The sequence below is a fragment of the Lepidochelys kempii genome, chromosome 7 (assembly GCF_965140285.1).
Source record: "Lepidochelys kempii isolate rLepKem1 chromosome 7, rLepKem1.hap1, whole genome shotgun sequence".
NCBI classification, from domain to species: Eukaryota; Metazoa; Chordata; order Testudines; family Cheloniidae; genus Lepidochelys; species Lepidochelys kempii.
The window spans coordinates 104,088,872-104,105,933 of NC_136386.1; the positions used below are offsets into that span (position 1 = coordinate 104,088,872).

Genomic DNA, 17,062 nt, shown 5'->3' on the forward strand with positions numbered 1-17,062 from the left:
AAGAGCGCAAGGTAAAGACTGAAGAAGACATGCTACTATTGGGAAGACCAGGTGCAGGTTTCCAGTGGGCAAACACTATTTTCTGTAGTTTTTAACTAAGTTAAGAAAATCTGTTCAGTGTTTTGTTTTGTTTTTGTTTGTTAAAAAGAGGTTCGGTGTGTTTTGGATTTTTTTTTTGTTGGCATGTTGAGGTCTCAGTCAAGGAGGGAGAAACTTATTTTATCACATTTAATTGCCAGTCTGTTTGGATTATTGTTATTTTCTAAGATTTTTTCAGTGGGAAAAATAGATTTTTGTGTACTTTTGTATTTCTTTTTTCGTCTTTTTGCTCTCATGAAACTTAAAAAGAAAAATAAACTTTGAAAATACTTTTACTGGATATTTAGGCTCTGAGTTTTAGGCCTAGTTTCCATGCAGTTCTGAGTACGGGAATTGAGCCTTAGTTTACCACGGTGACTGTTTACTCCTGATGTCTTCATTAAATTGTAACAGGCCTTTGGCAGCATTAGCTAAAATGTTGGTTCCAGCAGGACTTTCATTATAAATCCCAATTTTTGGTAGCTTGGAATTTTCTGAAAATTTGGGGCTGTCCAGTTTGTGTTGTCTCGAAAGATATTTTCATGTCATTTTTAGTCCATCCAAGTGTGCACATTCTATCCAGAATTTCTCAGGAATGTGTTCAGTATGTGGATTTTGTGTGTCTGCCTGTTAGCTGTATTAGCATAGAAGATTGGAGCCAATACGGTCTATGGCATCAGTGATCTGTGGAATAATGCATCCCCAAGTAGCAGCCATTAGTGTGTATTGTGTCACTGATCTGTGCACCAAAGGGGCCACAAGTAGGTGTTGCCACAATAAACGTCACAACTCTGTGGGAGCCATCACAGTTCATTGCTTCAATAGTCTATGTATTGAGTCCCAAGTAGGTCTTGACACACAATGGACCATTATGGCTCCAGATGAGCCATTATAGTTTTAGGTCAATAATCTGTGTGTTGTTGAATCCCAAAATAGCCTTGATACAGCAGACTGGAAAGGCTCATAGCAAAGATCTGTTGATTATGCAAAACCTGTACAAGGTCCAGAGGATACTCTGACTTGCTGCTAAAGATAAGTGGTGTGAGAGTTACTTTCTCTTATTTATTACTATTATTTAAACTTCTCTCCCTACTCGCAGTGCTCTTTGTCTCTCCTTCTGCTCATATGGATATTAAACCATACAAATGATATTGTGAAAGCATCAGATGTGAAACCCAAAAGGAAGGATAGGTTATAGTTACTAGTAAGCTGATGAGCAGAAGCTCTCTTGGTAGTGGGTGATTCTGCATACTACATGTTGTGTTGCAGTACAGAGGCACAGAAATATAACCCTGAACCAGTAAAGCACTTAAACATGTGGCTTCAATGAGACTATTCATTTATTTAAAGTTAAGTACATGCTCATGGGCTTTGTTTGATCTGAGCCAGACTGCCCAGCATCTTGCAGGGTTGAAGTCTTTTGGCCTTCGCCACCATACAGCTGGCATAATTGTTGGTCTTTGCTCAAGACTGGGTCAGCAGGGTTTCTAAAACTCAGGACTGGGTGCAGTGACAGAACCATATAGTGATATTGGACTAGCACCTGATTGCTCTTATGGCTGGTTTTATTTGGGGGGCTCAGTGTTGCTCACCTGTGAGATCACCAAGTCTCTACTTTCTTTGTTTTTATGGCCTTAAGTCCATCAAAAAAACTCCCATGGCTTCAGTGGAAGCAGAGTTTGGCTGACTCAGGGTGCTTTTAAAACCCCCACATTAATGTGTAAAAAAAAAAAAAAAATCAGAATTAGGGCTGGTTGAAATTTTTCAAACAAAGAGCGTTTTTTGTTTTGTTTTGTTTTTTTGGCTGAGAAATTATCCTTTTTTTCCTATAAGGAGGAAGGACAGGATTTGCACTGTACTATATACTTAAATGACAGCTTGACCTTGCATTCTTTTGCATAGTAAAACTAGGGTTGCCAAGTTTCTAATCGTACAAAACCAAACACCCTTTCCCCGCCCCCGCTAACTCCATCCCCCCCCTTCCCTACATTGCTTGCTTTCCCCCACCCTCACCCACTTTCACCAGACTGGGGCAGGGGGTGCAGGGTCTGGGGTGGGGCCATAAATGAGGGATTCAGGGTGTAGGAGGGGGCCCTGGCCTGGGGCAGGAGGTTGGGGTGTGGGAGAGGGTGCGGGCTTCGGCTGGGGGTACAAGCTCTGGGGTGGGGCCAGGGATGAGGGGTTTGGGGTGTGGAAGGGGGCTATGGGCTGGGGCAGGGGATTGGAAGGGGGGATGAGGTGCAGGCTCCGGGAGGGAGTTAGGGTGCAAGAGGGGACCCAGGCCTGGGGCAGGGGATTGGGGTGCGGGAGGGGTGCAGGCTCTCGCTGGGGATGTGGGCTCTGGTGTGGGGCCAGAGATGAGGAGTTTGGGGTGCAGGAGGGGGATCAGGGCTGGAGCAGGGGGTTGGGGTTCCGACATGGGGCATGGGGTGAGGGGTGCGGGAACTGGTGACTCATGTGGGCTCCAGCTGGGTGGCACTTACCTCAGGTGGCTCCTGGAAGCGGCAGACATGTCTGGCTCCTAGGCAGAGGGGTCAGGGGGCTCTGCGTGCTGCTCGCACCCAGAGGTGCTGCCCCCGCAGCTCCCATTGGCTGTGGTTGCCAGCCAATGGGTACTGCAGAGCCAGCACTTGGGGCGGGAACAGCGCACGGAGCCCCCGTGGCTGTCCCTGCGTCAAGAAGCTGGACATGCCGCCACTTCCGGGAACCACACAGAACCAGGGCAGGCAGGGAGCCTGCATTAGCCAGGCTGCGCCACCAAACGGACTTTTAATGGTTGCTGACCGGAGCTGCCAGGATACCTTTTCGACTGTGTGTTCCGGTCAATAATCAGACATCTGGCAACTTTAGCTAAAACTGGCATGGATCTGAAAATGAAGAGGAGAATGGCTCACTGAAAGTGAAAGAAGGTTGCAGTGCTGCAGAACTTGGAACGAGAAATGCAGTTAATTTACCATTTCAGATTTCACTATCAGTTGGCTAGCAAAAGATGAATTAGCTTAGCTATTAAGGATATTACACGTGTTTCCCCCTTCAGAGATTTGTTAGAACATATTTTCTTCAATGATAGTAATCAGTGTTACAAACAAAACACAGTTTCCCCCTTTGAATTTTCCTTTATGCATGGCATCATCTACATAAAAAAAAGTATGTTAAACAACATGAATAGCTTCAGGCCATTTTATTTCATGTTGCTAAATAAATCAATGCAGATGAGGACTTTTTTATGTAAGACTGGTTAGTGAATATAACCACTAAGATAGGAGCCAAACATTATAACTCAAAAGATTTCCTAAAGGTAGACATGCCTGCTGATTCTGATTAATCTTAAGGGTCAGATCCTGTATTCCCAGTGCAAGCCGAACTCCCAGTGCAGTCTCTGGGAGGTTTGCCTAAGAAAAGACTGCGGGCCCAGGCCAGTATGTGACAGTAAGGAGCCAGATTTAGTGACATTTTGCTCTTTAAGTGAATTCAGTGCTTGTGAAAGGTGCTGGATCGATGGCCCCTGGATACTTCTGTTTCTCCACAATGCAAGTACAGCATGATGAGCTGCACTTCAGGTTTCCCCCACCAATATCCCTCAGCCTGAGCAGGAGGAACCTTCACTAGGAGTAAGAGAGCTCTCCGTGCCCACTCCCAGTTTGTTCCATGGCTTCTCTACTAAGGCTATGCTAATTAGGGCGCTGCTTACTACCAGTTCTATGATGTTTTTTGTGACATGGGTATTTGTCTCCTAAGGAACTGGACTCAGACCACCAACTCATTCCACATGAGCCATTAAACAGCTATGAGCTGGCAATAGTGCTTGGTCACTATGAAACTGAGCCAGATATGAAAAGATGACAAGGAGACTTTGTGTGTCTCTACCAGTTCCTGGAGCCATTCTGATTTTCCCCTAATGATTAATTGTCTGGTTTTAATTAACAAAAGCATTAGAAATTGTGAATAAAGGGTGATGCTCAAGGCTGAAAAGGACTTTTTCGACCTTAGAGCCCTAAAAGCCACTTGTCCTGAAAGATGCTTTTCTTGGCAGCGGGAAGACTCTTGTAACATTCTCTTCTTTCCCCAACCAATTGATGCAGAAGGGCATCACTGTATTAAAAACATGGATGAATATCTGTGACATCTAGCACTCAGAGAATTGTCTCAGGTATGTGATGTATTGGCTCCAAGAGACCACACATACAATGCTTTGTCTATGTGCAGAGTGTAATGGATGATGCCTTTAAGAAACCTGGTAGTGGACCACATCACCACAACAGCAGGAATGGATGCAGGTGCGGTATGTGCAGAGTGATCTCTGAGGAAGGCCTGTGCACTGGAACCGCCTGTGTGCGTCTGTTAGCTGCCTCTGTGTCCTGTATCAAATCAGAGACTTTACACAGAGACGAAGTTTGACTGCTTTACTAGACTAAGACTTGGCAGATCTGGGATCAGTTCTTGATTCTGCCCCAGACTTTGTGTGTGACTTTGAGCGAATCATTGATCTCTTTATGCCTCAGTTCCCCCCCCCCCCCGTAAAATAGAGATCATATTCCTTTTTCTCAAAAAGAAAAGGAGTACTTGTGACACCTTAGAGACTAACAAATTTATTTGAGCATAAGCTTTCGCGAGCTACAGCTGAGCTGCTACTCTGAAATCTGATTCCTTTTTCTCTCACCCTATATCTGTCTTGCCAATTCAGATTGCAAGCTCTTTGGGGTAGGAATTGTCTCTTGCTGTAGCTGCTCTAAATTGACAGGCAAGAGCTCTCCCGTCAATTTAATTAATCCACCCCCAATGAACAGCAGCATAGGGCTGTCCACACCAGTATTTAGGTTGGTGTAACTCAGTGGTTCTCAAACTTTTGTACTGGTGACCACTTTCACAGAGCAAGCTTCTGAGTGCACCCCCCTCCCCCCACCCTTTATAAATTAAAAACGTTTTTTTTTTTTTAATATTTAACACTATTAAATCCTGGAAGTGAAGCGGGGTTTGGGGGCGGAGGCTGACAGCTCGCAATCCCCACGTAATAATTATGACCCCCGGTTTGAGAACCCTTGATTATGTCTCTCAGGGGGCGTGGCTTATTCACACCCCGGAGCAACATAAGTTATATCGACATAAGTGGTAGTGTAGACCTAGTCTGTGTGTCTGTAAAAGTCTAGCACAATGGGGTCCCAGTCTTGAATGCAGTCTCCAGGTGCTACTGTAAGACAAATAATGTGTAACTATATTTTGGGGCACTCCCTCACTGCTTCAGTGAAAAATAAGATTACCAAAGGAATATTAATTGGTCCATATTTTAGATTGATGACTTATAGTATTTTAAAAAATAAAGTAAATTTTTGATCTATGAATGCAAAATAGCTTCTGAGAAAATCTACTGGGGGAATTGTGGGGGGAAGGGAGGGGAATGGGAGAGGTTGGAAAAAGCCCAGACCATTGACTTAAACCATATTTTATGCAACTCAATCCCCAATTTGAGAATTTATGTATGAGAACTTTAACAGGTAACGTAGAACTAGTAACTTATGGCAGACCTTTAACTTGGTGCTGCCAGTTACAGCCCAGGATGTGTGTGTCTGAGATAGTCCAAGGCCAAAGCTGAAACATCAAACCTGAACCCTATCAACTTGATACTGATTCAGAGTCAAGTTTCGGATTGGATTTTTACAAAGGGCCACAATCTTTGTGAGGGCTGGACCAAACCCCGGAATCTAAACACTTGCTATACTTCTTGGGGCTTGAAATCCAGACTAGAATTTTACAGCATGGGCTCACATTCTATATGTGTGAATGTGTATGTAAAATACCATATAATATGAAGGAGTATGTAATATGGTACTAAATATGATACCATGCAGGTGTGTCTTTTGTTGCATGTGTATCTATTTGTCTGTCTTATTCTGTCTTTTATTTTGGAATGACATGGTGCTTGGGACATCAAAAGACACAAAGATAAAGATGAAGAGCTTACAGCCTAAAAGGCAGATACCACAAAGGTAGGACACACTGGCTACTCACAGAAGAGAATAATTTAGACGCTTTAGAGCGGTGTTAATCTTACTATTTTTATACTTCTCATTATGAACTCACTGCTTGTGGATATTGTACTAGTGAGTTTTCACCTGGATGTTAATCAGGAGAAGGATGGCCTGGGTAATTGGGGTAAGGGGGGGGGCCTTCTGTGCATAAGGGGTGACAGAAGAGAGCAGGAGGCAAGCAAAATGTTGAGGCTGGTGTTGGTGATTGAGCAGAGGAATTGATAGTACATGAGAGGAGACAAGGTCTGAGATGGACACAAATACATTATTGGAATAAATGATATCTGTTTTTTTCCCTTAATTTGATTTATATTTAGGTGGACAGAGGAAAAATGGCCTGACTGGGGCGGGGGGGGGGAGGGGAGGGAAGGGAAGTGGGTAGTTGTGTGTGTGGATTCCTAGCCAGCAGTAGTTTTAAGACGTTTAGATTCCACATTTGGGTGCACATTAGTAACAAGAGGGAACCATCTGAATGTAAGTGGCCACGTCCTATCTTTTGACAGTTTGGAAGTTCAATTTATCTTTGTACAGCTCTCAGAGATAAGCTCTAACCTCTAGCTCAGGAGACAGATAATGGTGCCATGACACAATTTAGAATTTTTCTCAGTTAATCATTTAAAAATTAAAACATAATCTGCTGCTCATGAGATTAACAAAGGATCGGTTTTGTTGCATCTGGAGGTAGGGAGGGAAAAAAGCCCCAACCCAGGAAGCAGCAATAGCTGTATGTCTGATAAGTGTTTGTTTAACCACAGGTTTTTGTCACGGCTGTTTCATCTTATTTTCTTCTTGTCCTTGCACTTGCTTGCTCGTCTACGTACAGCATACGGAAAGGTTGAAAAGTGACACTTGCTAAATGAAAGTAGACTGCAACTGTTCTTTAGCAACTGCGGATGAGGTTTAGCAGTGCTGTTCACAAGCTGTGTGCAGGCAGCTCACTCCCTAGTATAAAATGCCCTCTGATGGCCAAATAAGCATATAACTCAGTTTAGAAAACTGAAAATGAAGACACCTTTTCCAGTGGTTTCTAATTTGGCTGGGATAGTTCTGATGCTCTACTGAATAATTCATAGGGAAGAAGAGGGCTTTTGAGTATACAGATGTTCAAAGAATGAAGATTTACTTACTTAAAAGCACTTCCTAGTGTTTGTCTTTGTAATTAATGAAAATAAAAACAAAAAAAATCTGAAGTGCTATAGAAGCTGATTTCATTTTTCAGTGTTGCAAAGATCTCTTTGAATGGGGCTTTTAGATTTGAGGCATATAATTTGCACTTGTTTGATATTAAAATAAAAGTAAAAAAAATTAGCCCACTGGTCAGTCAACATAGTTATATTGATGTGTCCGTTACTTGTGTTGGATATTTTGAAACCATACTGAAGAAGGGAACTTTGTGATTGCCTAGCAGTAGGTTGTGCTCTGTAAGCTATGTAGGTGATTTGGGTGCAGTTGCTGATGTTGGTCTTTCCCTCCCCCTGGGCGTCTGCCACACTGGCAGAGTCTGGAGGTCCTGGGGAGGCAGTGTATGAACCTGCGTGGGAAGATTGGTTTCAGAGTGGTAGCTGTGTTAGCAAAAATAATGAGGAGTCCTTGTGGCACCTTAGAGACTAACAAATTTATTTGGGCATAAGCTTTTGTGGGTTAGAACCCACTCATCAGATGCATGGAGTGAAAATACAGGAGCAGGTATAAAAACATGAAAGGATGGGGGTTGCTTTACCAAGTGTGAGGTCAGTCTAATGAGATAATATTTTAAGCTGTGGTCTGCGTCACTATGTAGCAAGTTTAACAACAGATGTGCAGGCTGATACGAGTTATGGTACATTTTGCTCACTTACATAATAGCAAGTTACTTAAAACAGTTACATTTCTTGTGTGAAGGAATCCTACAGTATTCTGTTCTCCTCTATAGTTCACTAAAGAGAGAGTAGCTCTTTATTTCTAATCAACAGGTGTTAAAATGGGAGTATCTGTTATTACTGAAACATACTACTGATGTTTTAACCTGCTGTATTTTTGCTTTCTCCATCAGACTGCAGGAACAGACTTACTACACTTTTTTCCCCAGCTTTTATCTTTGATCATAACAAAATAGCTTCCCCAGCTATTCTAGATTCAGCTTCAATCAATCACTTTCTGTTATACAGTGCCCCTTTTAATATTAAAGGGAAAATGGAAGTAGTGATTGACAGCACTGGAGAGCGAAGTCCTCTGAAGACAGAACAGTAACAGCATAGGCCATAGGGAATGTCAATGCATACGTCTTCCACATAGTCAATGCTGCTGTGCCTCATGGGACAACGTGCAGGGTTGAGAGTTGCCATATATCCAGTCAGCATTATCAGACTGTTGACAACAGTGCCAGTTCTGATAGTGACCTTTGTGGTGTGCACATGTGCCAACTAGAACCTGAACCCAGCAATTTCCGAAAGGGCACCAAACAGCCATTGGAAGAAGTCACTTTTGATCATTATGATTATGAGCAGAATTCAAACCAGTCACTTAGATGTGAAAGGTGCATTACCTCCCACGGAGCCTTCTAGTCATTCCCACCGAATGCCCTTACTACCAAAAATCACTGAGCACTTGGCAACAACAAAATTATGTTAAGTAATAAAAATGTTACGTCTAATTAATTTTAGTTTTTCCTTAGACAAGAATTCTGTCTGTCTAGTTTTTTGAGGGTGATGGTATTTCACAGGCCAGAATTCTAGTGTGCCATGAGTCATGTACCAACGGTTAGGTATGCCACCAAAGTAGTGGCCATTTTGTGACAAAGACCATTTTAGTCAATGGAAAGACCCCCATTGACTTCGTCAGGCTGTAGATCAGGCTCCAAGTCAACAAGGTAGCCAACTGAAAGGTCATGGAGGGTGTTCAGTTCAATGGGTAAGATTTTCAAAAGTTCTTAAGGAAGTTAGGTGCCCAACTCCCATTGAAAATTATTATCATTTATTATGTATTTGTATTACCATAGCACCTGGGAGCCCTAACTCCCTTTGGTGTTTTAGAAAATCCACCCAATTAGTAAAGCTTTAAAATCCCTCAGGATCTGACTGCTCTGTTTAATGGAGTGGAGAATCTGGCCATAGATGTCCCCAATTTAGAATTCAGCCTCAGGACCTGATCCTGCAAGCCTGAACACCACATGCGTGAGAAGTTCTTTTTAATTCAATGGGGGTTCTCAAATGAGTGAATTAATCACACGTGCATGAGCTTGCAGGAGTGTATGAACATAGGAGTTGCCATATCGAATCAGACCTGTTGTACGGCCTATCCGTTATCCTGTCTCCAACAGCATGAGAGAGATCACATAGTGGACAGTAATGGAATAGGGGATGTTTCTTCCTAATCCCTGTCAGATGGAGGTTCCCCAGAGTACGAGGATCTATAGCCATTATACATTTTTGTTTACTTTGTCTTCTTACCTAATGGAAAAACTATAGTGGTTCTCATTATCCATATAAATCTCTACTACCATTTTTGATTCTTGAAGATCTTGGCCTCCATGGTATCATGTGGCAGTGAGCTCCACATGTTGATTTTGAGCTGAACCCCCTGCACCCCAAAAAGTATTTCTTTTTATATCACTTCAAAATTTCTTGTCTTGTATCCCTTTGTTCTCTTATTGCAAGAGGGTAAGTGATGTGATCTACCTTCTCTATTCCATTCATTATTGTGCCCACCCTAGGATACCACCTCTTACTCTTCTCTATAACCCATGCTAACACAGTGCAGCTCTTGTGTCCCTAGACTAAACTCTGAACTGAGTTTCATCTATCTGCTGCTGTCTCTGCGCTAAGAGACCTAGTCCTTTAGCTCATATAGTAGAAGCTCGTACTTTTAGATTCAGGGGTTCTGGATTCAGGACCAGGAGACCACCCACGGACATTGTTACAAAAGCAGTCTTTTCAACTACTCCATCTGGAAGTCCTTCCATGTCTGTTTTGTTGTTGCCTGTCTCTGGACTCCCTTCCCACCTGTCCCATTTCTGCTATTATCTTTTAAAGAGAGGGTGGTGACCAGGACTGAACATGACATTCCACTTGAGCAGGTATCATTAATTCATACAAAGACATTACATTCTCAGGAGTTTCTACCCCATGCCTCATGCATTCTAACACTTTGTTTTCTCTGTTTCTCTCCCCTTTCTCTGTCTCCTTGTCTTAGTTAGTAGTTCCCTCTTCATTTCCTTCCCTGTGGCAAAATCCGATTCTCGGCACTTGTGGGCTTCATCCCATGCCTTCCCCATTACATCTGCTAAATGATCAGCAGTTAAATAGCTAATGCTGGGCTCCAATGAAATTAATGGGGGACAGTCCACGCCTCTCGGTACCATTGTTTCAATAAAATGTTAATAAAGAAATACAATCATAAATACACCTAGGTCTTATGTAGTGCTTTTCATCAGTAGATCTCAGAGTGCCTTGCAAAGGGAGCTCATTCTCATTATCCTCCTTTTACAGATGGGGGAACAGATGCACTGGGAGGAAAAGTGACTAGCCCAAGGTCACCCAGCAGGCCAGTGGTAGGGCCAGGAAAAAGGCTTTTAGAAATCGGTATCTTGGCGAATGAGGAGCTCTACAAAGCCTGATATCTGATGCGCACTTCAGAATCACTGAATACATTGGTAATCCACTTTCCTGTAGTCTTGGTCTGACTCTATTCAAAGAGCACTAGTACCCTTCAGTATCCAGGAACCTAAAAGCTGATGCAAGAACCTGTCCTTTCCATGGCAGCAAAATAAGTATATTATCAAGCTTAAAGTGCATTATCTATTTTTTTCCCTCACCCGAAAGCCACTGCAGTTTGTGTAAGAAATAGTTAGCCGTCATATTAGGGAACCTCCATCATTCCGCTCAAGAATTTCAGGTGCAAATCATAAACAATTAAAAAGTTCCTCACAACAGATAACAGATCTTATCAAATTTAGATAATAGGGGTTTTGTGATTACAGTAGGAAAAAAAGATGTCTTTAACATGTTAATTAACTCATGTAAGACAAGGCAGTTGTAGTTTTCACATGTGTTGGTTTAGCTAAATTTGGGATGGAGCCTTAGGTTTACCTTGACCAAGTAATTCATTAAAGCACTTGGAAGGTTTTGGAATAGATGAAGGTAAAGGAAGGAAGGTATTATTAAAGTGAGTCTCTTAAAACCTCAATAAAAGATATGACAACTCAATGGCTACTATAATCAGTAAAAACATCTGAATTGCCACTATGATGATCATAAACTCCTTAGGGAGGAAGGACCTGGACTGATGAACTTGTGCCCTCACAGTCTATGTGGTAATGACAAGTTCTTCTCCAGTGTGGTAATATGCAAAGAAGCTGACTCCAAAGAGTGACTACCACATACTAGAGCAAGAGACACGTGTGTGATCATGGGACTTTGTTTCCTGTTCTTATTCTGGCTCTCTCTCCCCCTTCTGTATGATTGGTCTCTAGGTATTTATAAAGCACCTATCTGCACTCTAAGCACTATAGAAGGTATAAAAATGCAGTGAGACAACAGCTCTCACCAATTGTTTTTCTTTTCTTATTTTAAAAAATTGAATGATCAGGAAGTGTTGATGGGTTCTTATGTCTAAGTGTTTTTGGAAATCCGCCACTGGGGCACACTGCAGCTTGACCGGTGATGCCATTGGTGTTCATGTGGCTGCCAGAGTTAATATCACTGTGCTATCTAGACCTGCTCTGATCAGGGCTAGATATGATTTTGGTAAAGCAATGCCAGTACCCAATCTGCGCAAGGGCTCTCACTCTTACTGTTACTGGATGAGTTGCATTGGTGGTAGATTAGCAGTGGAGATTTTTTTTTAAAGATCCCAGCTAGACACAGTATAAGGTCTTTTAGTTGCTAAGGTGCCCTTTGTCCATAAAATTGTTCTCATGGTGTTATACATTATAATAATTTTTGGTCAGTGAGCATGAGACAAGAACATCTTCAGATTCCTATTTCCTCTTCACTTTTAATGTATAAATATAGTTACAAACTGAGGTAGGTCAGACACCCTCTCTGTGCAATCCCTTGTCATGGTAATCCCAGGATGGTAGGGACGGCAGGATATGAAATGAGATAATTATCACAGGAGATCTTTACAGGAAAATAGTGCATAGAGTAATGAGTAATGAAATTCTTTTATCGGACTTCGCCAAGTCTTCTAAACGATGGGCATTCCTTACATACGAGACAAAGGACTGAGCTGAACTCCAGATTTGATTCTCTCATGGTCCTTCCATACATGAATTTGGGTGGAGTTGTTTACTTTTCAGCAACATTTGGCTTCAATCCTTTCACATCAGTGCACCCAGCATGGGCAAAAATTTAAAAAAGCTAAGCAGCATGGATTTCATTGTTTGGAAACATCCGTTCCTGTTACTTAGGAGAACAAAATACATCCAGCTTTTCTCTCATTTTCTGGCTCATGGACTGTGTGGTGTTTAATATGCAGTATTAAGAAGCCATTTAAATGTTTTGCATCAGGGTTTTTGTGTTTTTCCCCCCTTTAAAACATTGTGTTTAGGTAGATTTCCTTTAAATAAATAAATACATACATACATACATACATACTAGATTATCATAATGTCCCCGTGTTTTCAAGGAAATTTACATTTTGAAAGACACTGTTGGAGACCAGCAAGGACATGCAATTACCATATGTAAATCATTTCACTTGTTTCCTAATCTTGCTGAAGACCAAGAACTACAGGGTTTTTTTAGTATATGTCTTCCTCTTTCTCGTTCTTTAAAATTTCATTGTATGGCAAGATTTGTTTATGTTTTAACTGCTCTCCCTGATATTTTTAAGTCTTGCCCACTTACAATTATTTTATTTTTTGTAATGTTTAACCTTGTGATTATTTTGAGATTGAATTGGATGTAGAAATCATTAAGAGTAAATAGAAGTTTTGTGCTCAACTAGCTGAGTCCTACACACCGAAAATGGAAAAACCTTTTCTTAATTACAATTTCATGTAAAGGTTGTGAAGTGACCTGCTTTTTTCGGTGCCCTTCACATCTGGTTTTCTCCAGCTTATTCATGCCTGCCAAATCCCACTCTGGGTGCTCTTGTCATATTTTTAATAGTCTCTTAAGTTGTGTTCTTATTGCTGCTTGGTATCCTCACAAACACCTGTCAAACACAAACGGACGGCTTAAAATTATTAGGAAGGAAGGGCCCCATTCATGGAAATTACATTAAGCTGTGCTTTATGCCTGTGGTGGGGGTGATTATTTTTATCATTATTTTGCTTTGCAGAAAGCTTTTCTCCAGGGAATGATAAAGTGAATAGAGCTGGTCAGAGTAGCTTTGTTGGCATCACTTTCTGTCAGAAAATGCAGTTTAGTCAAAATCAAAACACTTTGTGAAATCATGTTGATTTCACCAAAATTTTGTTTTGGAGGAAAAAAAGTTCTAGGCTGGAACTCCCCATTTTGATACTTTTGGAATGAAAAACTTCAATTTTTCCTTTCAAAATGACCTTTCATTTTGAAATATTTAAAATTTAACGTTTAAAAAAGTCAGTACATTTTTGTGAGAATGAAATATTTTGATTGACTTGAAACAAATTGCGGTGAGGATTTTCTTTTGCGGAGAATTTTGAAATTTTGGGGGTTTCTTATCAGAATTAAACCAAATCTTGAAATCCCTGTATCCGCCACAAAATGAAATTTGCATTCTCCGTACAGCTCTAATAGTGAGTGAGTGAACTTGTGTTGTTTCTAGACTATATATGGAGATTAAGCCATGTAATATATGTCCTCTCCTGGCTACAGTGGGAAGCAAGCATAGGCGCCAACTCTGTAGGTGCTTCAGGGCTGGAGCACCCACAGGGAAAAATTGGTGGGTGCTCTGCACCTTTGCCTCCTCCCCTGAGCACACCATGTCCCTGCTTCTCCTCCCAGTGTTTGCCGCCATGAGACAGCTGTTTCGCAGTGTAACAAGCTGTGCGCGGGAGGGGGGAGAAGCTGGAACTCGGTGTGCTCAGGGGAGGAGGTGGGGAAGAGGCGGGGCTGGGATTTGGGGAAAGGGTCCAATAGGGGCAGGGAGGGGGGCAGAGTTGGGGCGGGGACTTTGGGGAAGGGGTTGGAACAGGGGCAGGGCAGGGGTGGAGTTCGGGGGTGTGTCGAGCACCCACCGGCACCAGGAAAAGTTGGTGCCTATGGAAGCAAGGATGGAAGAGGGTGGAGACTCTGGTTTGAATATGATGGGGAAGAAGCAAGATGTAGATGTGCCTTTGATTGATAATGGGCCAAAGACCGGGAAGATAATTTTTGGTTGGGTAGGTGGACTGTATTTAGTGGGTGGATAGTTATGTGTGAGGGCTTGTAACCTGTATTTGGCATATACACGATGCAGGGTTCCTCGATATACAAATATATAACTTTAGATTCTAACTGGTAATCTTAACATACAGGCAACACAGGTTTCTGCATCTGTTCAGACACATGTGTTTCTATGCAGTTTATAATCTGAAAATATAATTGCCAAGTGCAGTGCTGCTGAAATGAGCAAAGACCTATAAATGGAGATTTTGACCGTATGAAGAGTGAAGCCATTGTGAATGAGAACTTTTATTGTCAGGATTTGTTTTAATATAGAGCATGTAAAAGTGGAGCCTTGGTAATGAGAGTAAACAAAGCCCCAGGGCCTGTTTTGATTGCACTGGTAACACTATAGACTTTATCAGAAGAAACATAAATGCAACCATGGTGAAAGTGTTTAGCTCCATGAAACTGTCACTACAAAGAAGAAACTATATGTTAATTAGGATCTCATAAATAACCTGTACTTCATTAGGAGTCTTGACAGATTAAATAAACTTGATTCAATAGAAATATAAAAACATAAATGATCAAATAATTTCTCAAAAATCAGCACTAAAGCTGCTGCCCAGGATGGTCCATATTGGGTGCTGTGCAGCCAGCAAGGGACATGATGTTGCCATCGGTGGAAGTTTGGAGGAAAAAGGAGATGAGAGAATGATGGGTCTGGTAGATCATGTAACAGAAGTAATATGTGAACTTGGGATCTGAACTGTTGTTTTACCCACCCCGTATGGTGCAGTCTGGCGATATTGCTTGGGTGATCTTTTCTTAAAGAAGGATATGCGGGGGTGCAAAGGAATCATTGTGCTTCATTCTTGCAACATGAGAGAAAAAGCTGATGATCTGAGAGGGGAAAAGGCTCCGGGGGGCAGTTTTGGGGAAAGGGTTGTAAAATATCAATGAGATCCTTAAAATCTGCAGTCGCTGTTTGTGGACAATAGCGTCCGTCCCACGTGATCTAGCTCACAATACATTACTCTCATGAGATCCACAAATGACCCTCTCCTGCCTCCCTCCCGGTGCATGAAGGACCCAACTCCAAACAGACTTTGTACTTGGACCTGCTGTCCAGCCAAATCTCCCTGGGAGAGGGATGGGATTTAATTAAGTTAAAAGACGTGTATATCTTTTTAAATGCTGATAATGGAAGTGCTATCTCTTTGTATAGCTTTATCTACATTAACACTCAGTTGATTTTTTTAATATAACAAGCTCTTGACTTTAGGAAGCTTCTGTGTCTGGAATGGAAGTTTTGGTACTTCAGAATGTTACATTAATTATTAATGTGAGTGGGAATCATGTTCTGTAGCATCCCTTACATTTAAAAAAATCAATTAATTATTGCTATAAATCTCTGAGATTATGCTGCAGTCGTATTGCTGGGAAATTGGCCATTAACTACCAGGAAATCGCCTATTTTCCATCAGTCAGAATTCAGTTGTACCAACACAACCCTTTTCTTTTTATAAATTAACTATCAATGTGATGCATAATTGATAACCATTTATAATAATAACAATAATCTCCATGAAATTGTCATCTTGGTATACAGCAGATTTGTTAGAGCCTTTACCCCACTCCCTTATTTTCACCCTAGCTTACTGCATGCGTTAACTATTAATAGCCTGTGTTTTCTGGGAGATTGTTCCCGCACTGATCTTTTTTATTTTATTTTGGGGGGAGGGAGGGTGCGTAAGCTTAGTTGTTGGAGATGAAGGGGTAATATACAAGATATATTACAATACTTTGCAATTAATTATATGAAGATCTCAAAGGGCTTTACAAAGGTGGGTAAGTGTTATCTCCTTTTCACAGAAGGGGAAACAGATGCACAGAGAGGTTATGTATATTGCCCAAGGAAAGCTGCTTGACATCACCCCTATGTTTTCTAATCTCCAGACCCCTATGTTTACCATGGTCCTTGTCACTTTGTATCATAAGACACCATTACTTATAGTTGTATGTATTGTGTTGTTAAACTTATGTATTTCACACCAACAGTATGCAACGCTACCGACAATGGAATAGAGGGCTTTCCGTAGTACTTATTAGATGAAAATAATTCCCTTCCTCTGTTGTATTGTGGTAACCTTGAATGAATGGTGCACAATTTGAGATTCTCTCCTTTTTTTGTTTGATTGTTTTAACCTTTTATGGTGCTTTTCCTTAATTGTGCCCCAGAAAGCTGAAAGTTGGCAGCTCCATATTGATTGCTCTCTGGTAAAGAGTTCCTTGCTGTAGTAGCCTTTTGCTACCAGTATGTGGCATTAAATCAATGTGCAGCTTTGATACCCTCTGCTCCAGGGGTGGGCAAATTACAGCCGACGGCCCGCATCCGGCCGGTCAGACCTTTTAATCTGGCCCTCAAGCTTCCACTGGGGAGCGGGGTTGGGAGCTTTCTCCGCTCCAGTGTTCCAGCTGGGGAACGGGGTCAGGGGCTTGCTTTTCTCCACTCCATGCTGCTCCCGGAAGCAGGAGCAGCCAGGGGGCTCTGCATGCTGCCCCCGCCCCAAGCACCGGCTCTTCAGCTCCCATTGGCTGGGACCTGTGGGGGCGGTGCCTGCGGATGGGGCAGCACTCAGAGCGGCATGGCCCCGCCTCTGGAGGGGATATGGGCCTCTGTTT

General features: G+C 42.1%; 1 protein-coding gene across 17 annotated transcripts in view; it reads left to right on the forward strand.

The window, feature by feature from the left end:
- The window catches only part of CTBP2 (C-terminal binding protein 2), a 231,215-nt gene that overhangs the window by 113,911 nt on the left and 100,242 nt on the right, over nt 1–17,062 (forward strand). The window contains exon 4 of one of the 17 annotated variants that reach the window (XM_073354089.2): nt 10,571–10,734. The exons of the other annotated variants lie outside the window; for them this stretch is intronic. The gene's annotated coding sequence lies outside the window, so the exon portion shown is untranslated. The remainder of the gene's footprint in view (nt 1–10,570; nt 10,735–17,062) is intronic. 17 annotated transcript variants of the gene reach the window in all.